At 48.3% G+C, this 13,256-nt stretch overlaps 1 protein-coding gene across 1 annotated transcript in view; it reads left to right on the top strand.

Moving 5' to 3' along the window:
• GPC1 (glypican 1) overlaps positions 1-13,256 on the top strand; it is a 160,503-nt gene that overhangs the window by 125,521 nt on the left and 21,726 nt on the right. The gene's annotated exons all lie outside the window — the stretch shown is intronic.

Genomic DNA, 13,256 nt, shown 5'->3' with positions numbered 1-13,256 from the left:
TGGGCTGGTGAGGGAAAGGAAAGTTTTCGAGCTAATTGTCATCCTGCTAATGAGCACCAAATAGCTTTGCTAGTAATAACAGTACTTCAGCATGCTCTAAGCATCAGCTTGAGTAAAGCTTTTAAACAGCCTGTGCAAAAAGGATTAGAAAAAGGAGTGCTGTTAGATCAAACCAAGCGATAGATATGCCACGGACTAAAACGTTAATTAGACTTGGTTAAAGATTCCAGAAGTGCAGATGAAAGTTGGTTGCCTTCTGCTGGCAGCCTCACCTGCCTCACCCGCTGTGCAGGCAAGCATCTGCCCGCAGGTTGGCCCTGTACAGCACTGGATGGGCTCACGTGGGGCTGCTGGGGCAGGAGGGTGCTCAGCACCTGCCAGCTGGAGCAGAGTCGTGCCAGTGGTCTGACAGGACCCTGCTGCACCACAGCTGCTCCTCGTGCACCTTAGTGTGCATACAGCTGAGTTTTATTGCTAGCTGCCTGCATGCGGGTGCTTTCCTATGCAGTTTGCTGAATTAAAAGTACCTCACTAAGACTGTAACAGCTCCTGCCCAGCCATGCAGGTTCATTGTTAGACTTGAAGTTGTACTGCTTAATTAAAAAATAGTCATCATTGCAAATATGATTTTGTTTAATATTCCTGCCAGTTATTTGACTGTAAGGCAGTTCTTTAAGGAACTTTTGCTCTCATTTATTGAGGATGAATTGGTACAGGAGTTCCCAGGGCCATTTACTCTGTAGATCCCTAATAAATAAGCTTCTCTTTCTTGTTCTGGTTCATTTTAGCTTTTGGACACGTGGGTCCATTCTGTCAATATTTCATGACTAGTTTTTCTGTTATTTTTTAACATACTGTGTAAGTTGTTCCATGAGCGTCAGAATTAATGAGGTCTTTATTTTGAGGGGTTTGTGTTTCATGCACCATCGACCTGTATGTCAGAGGAGGTGCAGGACCCAGGGAAGTGCCCCTGCCCTGAGGACACGTGTGCTGGCTGCTCCCACGCCTGTGCTGAGGGTCCTCCTCCTCCCAGCTGTTCTGTGAGAAACCTGGTAGGGGCTGCATTATCACCCGCTCACTCCCATCCATTGATTACAGTCTGCCAGTGAGCCCCAGCTCCATCCTAGAGGACAGACCCACCCTGCTTCTACTTGCTCTGCCCATGCGCAGTGATCTCCATGTGCATGTGCAGGCTTCTGTGACACTTCACCTTGTTTGAGAGACGCTGAAGACACATTGCATGCTGTCAGCTACATAGGATTGCACAAAGAAACACCACAAATAGGAAGCAAAGCCTATGTTAGAGATCAAACAGCTGCAAAGATCTTAAATGGCCTAACCCATTTGGTCAGCACCACAAAGAAGCAGTGTTCTTCCATTGCAAGATGCCGACTAAGGAAAGTGAAGCAGGAATAGGCTTGCAAATGCCAAGGTTCTCCTTCCTGAAACATTTATAATGAAGGGCAGCAAGCTGGTCCTCAGGAGTACAGCACATTAATTTAAGTGATTGGCTAGGAGTCTGAGCACTGAGGGTGAGTTACATTGCACCTTGGCTGAGACCTCCAGGTGTCTTATCTAAGCAACTGCCTGAACTTCCCGCAGAGTCAGTGGAAAGGGATGTCTACTGCTGCAGAGCTGCTTGAGTACTGGAGGGGGGCCTGGGGAGATAAGGGAATGTGCAGAGCAATCCTTTTGTTCATTAAGGAAGAGAAAATAACACCTCAAGATCAAGACAGCACCATCGAGGGCTTCAAAGGCTGAAGGTTTGGTTTTTTTCTCTTTAGCTAACTGGTAGTGGAACACACATGCTACCCATTCCTCATGGTCCTTATTCTTTTCTGCATGAAAGCTCTATATAAAGCTCTAAATAGTCTTTAACTCGTTAGCAGAGTTGAGATGCTTTTCCCTCTTAAAATATGATGGAGCCGTGAAAACAGTAAGCAACCAAACATGCAGCTGAGATAGGAAGCCTGCTGTGTAGGCTGACGGCAGTGTGCAGACAATAGATAGTGCAGGCAGAGATTTAGGAGGAAGGGAAGGTGAGAGTGTGACCCAGTCCTGCAGGGCCCCTGCAGCCAGCAGCACCCACATCCATGCTTCAGTCCTGGAAGGGGATTTTCAGCTCCCTCCAAATCAGGAATGGTCTTTGCTTCACTTTGTCCAGATCTAAGCCATGCAGAAAAGTATTAAGAGGCCCTTTGGAAAACTCATAGAACATGACCCAAAATTGCCTGATCTGGACACAAATTACTCAAATTTGTTGGAGAATGTATAGCACTGGACCACCTGAACATACCAGAAGTGTACGGCTGTTATATGGTCCTCCTGTTAAAAGCATCTGAAGAGCTGAGTGGGGCAATGAACTGAACATTCTAGGGGCATCAAACTCATGCATTTTCTTTGTCTCAGTGCTGACAGCATCCCAAGCTAGGGAGGGTAGCTGCTGGGTAACCAGGCAATTGCTAAGGTCCCTGGCTAGGGAGCAAGGGCCAGACGTGTCAATTTGCATCCTGCCCCACAAAGATTCTGCAGCTCTCTGCCACCTTGCATGCATTCTTCATTCTGTTCGTGTCAGCCATGGGGGCTTCTCTTGCTCTGATGTGGTCATCTTTTGAATTCCTTTTAGCCTCCAGTATCCAGGCCATTTTCTTGCAAGGACAGGGTCCGCAACCCATCTGTTTGACGTAGGATTTCCTTTTGTCTGTTTTAAATCTTCTGTTGGATCCAAGATTCCTCTGGTTGTCCCCGAGGTCCTGTGCTAAGAGGAAAGATGAATGACTGTTGCTCATCATCACCACCTCCCTCTCTTTCTTTATCGAGCTTGAATGCTAAATGCATTAGTTTATCTAGTGGCTTAATGAAGATTTCATCCTAAGTTTGTGGGAGAACATTTAAAAGAGGTCGGAACTGATTGCTCACGTACAGTTCATTGGTGCAGTGTACTTGAGATGAAACCTGATGGGGGCGGGAAAAAAAATTGGGGGATAAGTTGGGTAAAGTGGAACAAGCACGTGCTTTCAAAAAGGCTCAGCTTCTCTCATCCCTCGGACTTGGGCATGAGCCAGAGGTGCTTCAAAGGCAGCAGAAACCCTAACGCCAGCGGGAGGATATTGCCAGTGGCTGGGGGCAGCTGGTGCTTTTCTTTGGTTGTCCTAAATGAATTTTTTGAAAGAAGGAGCACATGTTGTTTCCTCTTTGTTTTTTTCTTTTTGTTGAGCATAACTGCAGTCAGACTGTGGTTAGCATTCTCAGCTAATATTTTCCTTATCAGGAATTTTTGGTCTCTGTCGTGTGAACACGATGACAGCCCAGGGTGGATGCAGATGTTTTTAGTCACTGTTGTATCCAGCTGACAGTCCTGATGGGCACAGTGCGTCCAAGCAGGTTGTCTTCCAAGGTTCTGTGATAATTTCAAACTCTGGGGCGATTTTAATTTGATTAATATAAGTTGTAAACACGTGCATTGTATATATGTATCATAGAATGGAATTACTGAGTCTGGGAGACCTGAGGCATTTCTCAATTTCTCACAGACTCTTAAAGTTTCCTGCAGATGAGGTCCCTCCCGTTGAGGTGTCAGTGCCTGCAGGTGGCGTGGAGGAGGCTGGAGGCTGCCAGCCCTCCCTGCTCAGGGGAGCACGCTGCCTGGGAGGGGGGGCACACGCCGAGCAGGGATTGCTTTCTGCTCTGCTTTGCTGTGGCCTCTAAATAAGGATTGTGCTGTGTTCATTGTAGCTGATGGTTTCTCAGGCTGGAGCTAGGATCGAATGGCAGCTTCCTCCACTGTATGATTATCCAAAGCAAATAGATTTGTGGCAGGCTTTCCATGCTGGTCACAGTCTTGGTGCGGTTTCACTTTAAAGATTTATACGCAAGCAGTAAACCAAAGCAGTAGTAATGTAACGTGTATCCACAAGCAAAGAGAAGTATGTATTACACCCATTTATGCCTGTATTAGAAAATATACTGAGATGTAGTTGGAAAGGGTCTATACTCCGGACAGGGTATCTGACTTCTGTGAAGCTCCGTGCTGTGCCATGGAAGCAGCAGCACTGGTATCTCAACACCTCAGGTGCCCGAGCTTGTGGCTTGGTCTTTTGAGTCCTTCAAGGTGTGACCTGGACCTCTTCATAAGGCTTTTATTTCAGCTATAGCAAGGTACCAAGTGATGGTAATGTTATTCACATAACGGCCATGCATGTTTCTGTGTACGTACACAACTTTTGTGCTTTCAGATGTCAGATACGCACAGATATTTGCATATTTTGGTTTGGCTGCAAGCAGAAGCTGTCTTTTCTCATCTTTACCAATTTCTCCTTTTCGTACAGGTTCCATGGGTAGGAATGTCATAAGAAAATTATTTTTCCAAAGAGCCAAGGGGGTTCCTTTCTGACGGCACTGAAAGGGGGAAATCTAAAGATTGCGTGCTTTACATAGACTTAGATGAACTCCTGCAGCACTAACATGGCAACTTTGTCCACACAGAATATAATCCCCACAGCTGGCAATTTCTGTCCTCCTTGTTCTTCTGGGAAAACCCATATGTCAGATACTCAGGATGTTAGATATCCAAGGACATGGCCTGCTGAGCAGGTTCTGAGGGGCAGCCCCCCTCGTCGTGTTTGGTGCTTTCCGTAAGTATTCAGCATACCCAGAGAGGGCACAAGCTTCTGCGGCACACTGCGCTGCACTGGATTGGAGGCTTTGCACAAAAGAGGGTTAGAGAGAGGCACAGGGTGGAAATTCAATGTGGAAATGGTGGGAGAAATCCAGGACACGGGTGGTTCATCCTGCCACCTCACTCACCACCACAGCTGGTGCAACCTGAGCGTTTCCAGCTGTGTGTGCGCACGCTGCAGCCCTGCCTCCTGCATCACAGCACATTTCCTAAAATGGAGATTTCAGGCCCGCACCATGGAGGAGCATTCCTGGCAGATGCTGTGGGTGTCAGCTGCATTATGTTTCGCAGCGTTTCCTATCCCATGGGGTGTGAGTGTGTTATGTGGAACTGGGGATCGCTGTCTGAGCAGGTGTGTGCAGCTTGCACTGCTGCTCCCTCTGGGCTATTGCTCTTCCAGGCAGAAGGGAATGCTGCCCTGTGGGGATGCTCGTCCTGTCCATTCTGCTTTGCTTTTATGCCCTGCTGCTCGTATGGGCTCGTTAGTCTTCACCTCAAATGATTTTGTCTTCATAGTGCAGTCACATGAACTTGAGTCTGGGGATGCCTTAAGATTTGCACAAAGGTGTTTCTGAGGGACATCAGGAAGGTGATTGCTGGATCCATCAGGATCAGCAATGTCCATGAAGCGATTTCCTTCCTTGGCAGGCTGTGGGAGAAGTGGGGCTGGGCAGGCTGTGCTGGTGGCAGCATGTTGCTGTCACTGCGGTTGCTTTCCTTGGTCCCCAGGCATTGGGGGGCACCCACTGGTGGGATGAGCAGAGCCCCTGCCTGCTGCTGTTTGCAGTGATCACCACCTCTTCCTCCAGGAGCCTCCTAGCCAGCGGGCTCCTTTCTTCAGTGCTGGGATCCGCGTCTGCCTGGCTAAGGGTACACACACACTGTCTCAGCAAGTTGCAACAACAGAGGATGGGGAAAATGTGGAATTAAAAATTGGTGCAGATAATTACCTCTCTCTGACTGCCAGTCAGAACAGCACCATACAGCACGAGGCATGCGCTATGGAGTGTGGAAGTGTCACCCAAGTGCTGGCAGAAAGACAGTGCTTTCTCTTTGAAGTAACTGGAGGTGCTTATTCCCTGTGCTGTCACTAGGAGAGCCGTGTTTCAAAATGGATTTTAATGCCACAGCATTTTTTTTCTTTTTAAAAAAGTTTGTTTTTCCAAAAAACTCATTTATCCCCTAAGAGAAGAAGCCAGCTGTCTGCTGTGTATGCCAGTCTAAGACCAGTTTAAGCTAGGCCATCTTTAGTCCTTACCTAAAGCCAGGAATCTATCCTGTATAATGCTTTTTGCCATATGATGTCTGTTCCATCAATTACTCTCATCTTAGGAGGCTTCAAAGGCATTTACATCTGTACCTGAGTAGTTCATTAAGCTGCAGAAGATGGAAATTAGTAGAGGAACTAACAAGTGAAGACCTAGCTAAAGGGGAGACAGCAAGATGTGCTGAAAGAAGAGCTCTTGTGCTGGAGTGCGATCCTAGTCGTGGTTCTCAAAGACAGCCCCAGTAAAGACTGGAATGAATGATGAGAAATGTGCTCACGGAATTCCTTCAGGACGCAGTGCTGAAAATGGCATCGCTGGAAAAAAGGCAGTGCATAGGCTAAAGGAGTAGAAATGAGACGATATTCGTTACTCCTGTGCAAGTGTGAAGCTGGGGGCTAACTGGTTGGAAAGAGCAAAGGAGTGGGTTGGGTACGTACCGGTCAGTGGCAGGAAGGCTGTGAAATGCTAATGTGATGCGCTCCTAAAAAAGCTATGTGCCCTTCCTGCAATGTTCACAGTGCCATTTCTGGTGGAGAAAAGGAGATGATGTTCTTTGTAGTTCTGATAACCCACAGCTGGGGAGAGTTAATGCCACCCAGCAGAGGTGACAAGAACGGTCAGAGGACCGCAGGGCGTGCAGAATGCGAAGACAGAAGCTGTGTGGCGAAGCAGCAGGACTGCTGCGGAAAGACTGGATTTGGACTAAGCAGGATGACTGCCCACTGACCCACAGCATCTCTGCAGTCTGAGTTCCTGCTCTGCCCTACCTCCCTCAAGTGTCTTCCTATTAAATGTGAAGAGGCTCTTTGGAGAGAATCCTGAAAGTTAGCATTTGTTTTACCTACAAGTATCAAAATTTGTATATCCTGAAACTCTTGTTCACTCTGTTAATCCTCTGGCTTGTGGATAGAAGCCACTTTCATCTTCATTTGTTTGGGCTTTTTGCAGTTTTCATTTGCTATTATCCCTGTTGTGTCTCAGCCACCAAACAGGAGAGGACACTGTAGGGAGCAGTGATGCAGGGCGGGTGGCAGAGTGGCTGGGGACTGGGAAAATGGCAGCACGAGAGCAGCTGCTTCACAGGAGTGTGAGATGGTGGGGAAGAGGTGACCCCAGGGAAAACGTCGCGGTGTTGGTACAGCTTCCCACGCACAGAAACTGAGCCCCTTGGCCTCCCCGCTGTTCCCTCATTTGACAGCACTCAGCTAAGGTACAAGGCAGAGCATGTCAGCACTGGTGTGCCAGTATCAGCTGGCTGGGTAGCACTTCAGTTAATAATGAGGAATAACACTGTTATGAATAAAAGATTACCGTCCTAGCTGAAGTGAATAGAGCAGATATGAATGCATTAGATTTGGATTTTAATGGCTTAAATCTGTTGCTAAATTATTCTCTTCTAATATTAGTTTGATTTCAAGGACAGCATTAAAACTAACTGGAAGAGTAAATTGGCATTGGGATGTGCAGCAGTATATTAAATGGGAACTCAGCCCAAGAAAACAGCAAGGCTACCTCAGAGCAGGAGGTTTGTTCTAGAAAGAGGCTTCAGGCTTTTTCTTCCCCTGCTTTTGCTGAGTGGAAGAGTCAGCTTATTTCTTTTCTCTTCTTTTTGAAACATGATAGCTGTGTTAATGGTGCGCATATTTCCTTCAGCCACCCTTCCTTGGCCCCTGTGAAGGCCTTCACTCGCATATTTGCTCAAACATGAGAAGTCACAGCATGGTATTTAGTGCCTCTTCCTCTTCTGACTGCAAGCCTAGCTTGTGATGCAAAACTGTCAAACTAGAAGGAGGGCTTGCTTTGCTGTGCCAGAGCTTCCGTAGTATTAGCATGGAGCTCGCATTTCTGCTGCCATACAGCACTGCTGCACCACGTTTTCAGTGTATGTTGCTGGGAGCTCTTGCAGGAACTTCTCAGCTCAGAAACAAAATCAAAATTGAATCTTGCAGTCCTGGAGCAGTTTGCTCTTGTCTTGAGAAGGGAGGAAACAGGAGAGCGTGGGGCTGCCAGGGGAGGCGAAGCAGTAGAGGTGTTGCTGGCAGTGGGGTTCTCAACCCTGCAGCACTGAGTGGCAGTACATGGGGTGGTCACTTGGTCTTGACCAAATCCAGTCATCCACTGCCTTCAGGAAGGGCTTCTCCTTGAAACCTGGCGTAATGTCATCGTCTGAGCAATGCGTTTTCCTTCCTCGTCTCTTCTAGTCTGGATGTACTCTTTCCACTTGTGCAGATGAGCTTTTGTTCTTTGGTTTTCTGCTTTAATAATATTCAGATTGAAATTAATTCAGTCACCTTTCTCCAATTTTCTTATTTTTTTCCTAGTCTGACCTCTAAAATGTTCTGGGTTTTGAAGGAAGCCAAATGTGATGCATGCCCAAAGAGCATTTGGATGCCCTTCATGGCCTCTTCGTTTCCCCCTGTGTTCATTCCCACTCCATCATCACATTGGTTGAAGAAACTCCAGTATGCTCCAGCTGTGGAGTGGTCAAATGGTATCGAAGAGCTTGGAAAAAGCACTTTGTGGTGGGGAGGGGAGCTCAGAACTTGCCATCTCCACAAAGGGAATGGCCGGGTCCTGCTTCACCCTTCACAGCTTCCCAGTTTGATTCAGAGTTGTGAAAATGTGGAAACTGTGAAAATATGGGCTGTGAACACTGGGAAGCTGTGAAGTGGAAAGGGTGGGGATTTCCGATTGCTCCCAAATGCGAAGGTAATAGATTCTGGTTGAAAACTTAATCCTCTGTAAGCAACTTTTTGTCACTACCACAGAGGGAGAAACAGTGGCCAGAGCTGCAGAGTTGCATCCCTTGCAAAGCCCTTCTGTTTCTTTGCTCAGAACTTTCTGGCATCTTTGGATTTCAGAGAGAAGTTTTTCAAACCTAGCCACTGCCAAAAGGCAAACTTCGTTTGAGTAAAACTGCTTGTCCTCTTTCTGAACCTGGAAGTAAGAAGTAATAATAATAACAGTAACAACAGAGTGCTGTGCTGTGGTTTTTCTTTTGGTTACTTTTGCAACTGGCATGTGAAAGGGGATGTTTCACATCCGAGCAGCCTTGACCAAGGAGCTGTGCCTTTCTTTGCTTGGGGAGAGTTGTGGTTGGTGTGGCTCAGTGGTCGCCTTTCCAAAAGTGGCTGCTGGGATGTGAGGTGCTCCAAACAAAATTACATTTCCAAAGCAAGGAAGGACCCGCCTGACTTCTGGCAAAGTGTGTTCCTGGAGGAGCAGGAGCCCAGCCAGGATTTGGCAAGTTCCTCTTGGGAAGGGATCTCTGCTTTCTATGCCTCTGTAGCAAAATTTGTAAGTCTGGCAGAAGCTAGGAAAGACTGCTTTTTTCCAGTGTGGATCTGGGCAATCTGTCCCCACTTGTGTCGCAGAGCAGCAGCAGAGGCATCACTTCCAGAGCAGCTGGCAGTGCAGCCACCCCGCTGGCTGTGGGCCGTTCCCAGTGGGAGCAGTGGTGATGCAGGGAAGGTGCGAGCTGCAGGGCGTGCAGGAATCACAGTGTGAGAGCACTGCTGCTGGCCGGCAGGATGTGGTGGTGGCAGCAGAGCTCAGGGCCTCGGGATGGTGGGGTGTGGCAGGAACGTGGTGAGGATGTGCCCTCGGATGGAGCCCTGCTAATGTCTGTGTGCCCGCGCTCTGCTTGCCGCGTTGTCTCTTAGGAGCTGGGCAGACCTAGCAGTGGTGAATCCAGTGAGAGTGAGGGACCCAGAAGGGCCCACGGGGCTGTCTTCCACCTTTGTACAAGTGCAGTGAGCGCTCATTACCACAGCTGCCCACCTCAGGGCGCAGGCAGTGGGCTGTCAGCTGGGTTGAACCATCTCTCCTACCCAACATCAGTTCTCAAGGTGTGCTCCAGCAGCTCGTTTAACCTTGATGCCGTGCACAGCCTTCATCCGTGCCAGCAGCTAATGACGGAGCAGGGGCACCAAGGAGGTGATGCTGTGCAGGTTGCAGGCGGCTGCGGGGCCCTCAGCAGGTGCAGGCTGACTTGTGCTGAGCTGTGGAGCTCCGTGCAGCCCCCTTGGCACAGCCCTCTTCCGAGTGCCTGCCAGTGCTGCCAGGAGTGCATCTCAATTCCCAGCCAGATCAGCTGTTCATCACAAGCACATTTAGGTTTAATTGCTAATTAATTTTCCCTAGATGATGTAGATATATTTTTTCTCGCTGTGTGAAATCTAGAAGAACTTTTTGAGAACCAGCCTCAAATGAATTGATTGTAATTGTTGTTCTCTCACTTAGGTGAGAAGTAATAGTTCATCAACTCTTAATTAGCACAAAAATTAGGCTGGATTGTTTGAGAGTGATTTCTAATTTTTTGACAGAAAGGCATACATCTTGTTTCTGCTGTTTCCATGTAACAGAAGAAGTCATTTTGCCTTAAACAGACAAATGGGGCTGTTGAGTTTGCTGGCATTTTCTTCCTCCGGATGGTGAGTACCAAGCCATCAGCTTTAAACAGGAAGATGAGCAAACAAATACAAATCAGTCCTCTGGGGAGGGGGGGGATCCCAGCGCAGCCGTGCACTGCCACCCGGGTCAAATCCAGTGAGAGTGGATTGCTTCAATCTGAAAACCCATTTTTTAATTTATATATAAAACCAGTGTTTTAATTTAGATCAACACATTTTTGTTTTCTTTGTGCTAAGACTTATCTTGCTTACAAACCATCAGAAGTACTTAAAGGAAAATGTGAGCTATGAAGCAGTAGGCGATGTGGCTGGAGGAGTCAGGCTGCTCATCCTTGGAAGCAGTTTGCTCACATAGCAGGAGTTCCTGCATTAGCAGCCATGGGCAGCTGCAGGTGTTCTTGTTTGTTCTGTCCTCTCGTTGAGTTCTGGCTTCATTCAAATCTGAGAAACTAGGTTGAAAATTGTAGTGTAGGAAAGACTGCCCCAGAAATCAGGCTGGTAGAAATGAGCCTATACTGGCTATACAATTTCAGGGCTGTTTATAGTCAGCGGTATTCCCTCAAAAAATACTTTGTTTAAAAACTTTGTATCTGCACTATACATTTTTCAGAAGCTTTTCTTTCTTTTCTTCTATGCTTTGTCACAGTGAACTTCATTTATATACCTTAAACGCATGCTGTTTGACTGTTAGTGCATTTTAATTGAATAATGGTTTCCCTTCAACTAGAGCTTATCATACATCACCAAAAAAAAAAGCTTAGATTTAAAGAAGAGTATAATAAGGTTTGCTTCAGAAAGGCCTTAAAATGTATGAACGTAATTGAAGTGAAAGTTATCATTCAGATCATTTTTCTCCTCTCACTGACTTGAATGAAGTGGAAGGAAGGGATGCCATTCAGATACGGTGGAAGGAAGGGATGCCATTCAGAGGGACCTCGACAGGCTGGAGGGCTGGGCTCGGGTGAACCTAATGAGGTTCAACACAGCAAAGTGCAAGGTTTTGCATTTGGGCCGGAAGAACCCCAGGCACCCGTACAGGCTGGGAGGAGTGGTCCTTGAGAGCAGCTCGGCAGAGAAGGACCTGGGGGTCCTGATGGACGAGAGACTGAACATGAGCCAGCAGTGCGCTCTGGCAGCTCGAAAGGCAAATGGGATCCTGGGCTCCATCAGGAGAGGGGTGGTCAGCAGGGACAGGGAGGTGATCGTCCCTCTCTACTCGGCTCTTGTGAGGCCCCATCTGGAGTACTGTGTCCAGGTGTGGAGCCCTCAGTACAAGAAAGACATAGAGATTTTGGAAAGGGTCCAGAGGAGGGCGACTAAGATGATCAGGGGGCTGGAGCACCTCCCCTATGAGGACAGGCTGAGGGAGTTGGGCTTGTTCAGCCTGGAGAAGAGAAGGCTGCGGGGTGACCTCATTGCAGCCTATCAATACCTGAAGGGAACCTACACCCACGAGGGGAGTAAACTCTTCAAAAGGGCTGACAACAGCAGGACTAGGGGAAATGGATCGAAGTTGAAGGAGGGAAGATTTAGGTTGGATGTTAGGGGGAAGTTCTATACAAGGAGAGTGGTTAGGCCCTGGAACGGGCTGCCCAGGGAGGTTGTGGATGCCCCGTCCTTGGATGTGTTTAAGGCCAGGTTGGACAGGGTCCTGGGCAACCTGATCTGAATGTGTGTGTTTGGTGGCCCTGCTAGGCAGGGGGGTTGGAACTACATGATCCTTGAGGTCCCTTCCAACCCGGGTGATTCTGTGATTCTGTGATTCTGTGATTCTGTGATTCTGTGAATGGTGGCTCAAGTTGCTGATGTCAATCAATACATTGAATCGGGCCTGTGCTGCTGGGAGTTCCCTGCGGGGCAGCCTGAAGGAGCCAGCAGGATGGGGATGGGAGCACGCACAGGTGCTGGGGGCAGAGCAGTGTGTCATCGCCCTGCTCCGCAGTCACACTTCTGTCACGGCTGTGCCCACTGAGCCTGGGGCATGGAACCACCTCGCTGCTTGTACCTAAATAAAAGCGTGGTGCAACTTAGCAAATGGGATGAGAACCTCCAACACAGCAGCACTGGCCTCTCTCCCAAAGCACCTGGGTGCATCCAGTTCCTGCCTCAGGCTGAGCACCTCCTGCAGCGCTAGCTGACAGCTCTGGCATAGTACAGGGCAGGGAAGCAGTGCCAGCTCATGCATTTCGAAAGGAAATTGTGGAAGTAACAGTATAGCACATTCCTTTTTTTCCTCAGCTATATAAGCAATTCCTCAGATGAGTGACACTAAAGTTCTTGTCTTCACTGAATAGCTGGAGTTCTGTGCACTTGCCTGAAAATTGCTGGTGTGATGAGCAGGTTGCTGAAGCCTCTTGCAAGGCAGTGGGAGTCTGTGCAGTTGGGTGCTTCTCAGTGTGGCACCTGCATGGCTGCTCCTGGTGAGCATGAGCAGGATTCTTCTGTGGATTTTACGCTGAATCAAGTAATTGTCTTGCATCTCTCTAATGGGCAGAGATTCAAGCTCAGGAGTTGTTTGCTCACCTGCTATGTGCCGGAGTTCTGCCCCTGGCTATTCTTTGCTACCTTGTGCATTCGAGCTCTTTGTGCCCTGGGGTGCAGAACAAAAGCATTTAGCACCTGCCGTGCTGACAAGTCTATGTCAGAATGATTCTCATGGCAGTTTACAGATGAGGCTTGCCAAGGTTAGCCAGCAGAAATCAGGCTGCAGAATGGCACAGATGATGACAATGCACAGCTGCTGTAAGATTTCTGCAGGCTGCACTGGGCATGCCTACACAGTGCCCCTGGCCGCGAGCGTTGGCCGGTGTGCTGCCTGGCTGTGGACCGACTGTGGAAGCAGCGAGGCCTTTTGCTGCTACAGCAGGGCAGGAGTCCTTGGTGAGCATAGAGAATATC

Source organism: Centrocercus urophasianus, unplaced genomic scaffold, assembly GCF_019232065.1.
Source record: "Centrocercus urophasianus isolate 14NV4802_14NV808 unplaced genomic scaffold, USGS_Curo_1.0 seq_19, whole genome shotgun sequence".
Classification (NCBI taxonomy): Eukaryota; Metazoa; Chordata; class Aves; order Galliformes; family Phasianidae; genus Centrocercus; species Centrocercus urophasianus.
Note: the sequence above shows the minus strand (reverse complement) of the source record. Positions and strands in the feature narration are given on the sequence as shown.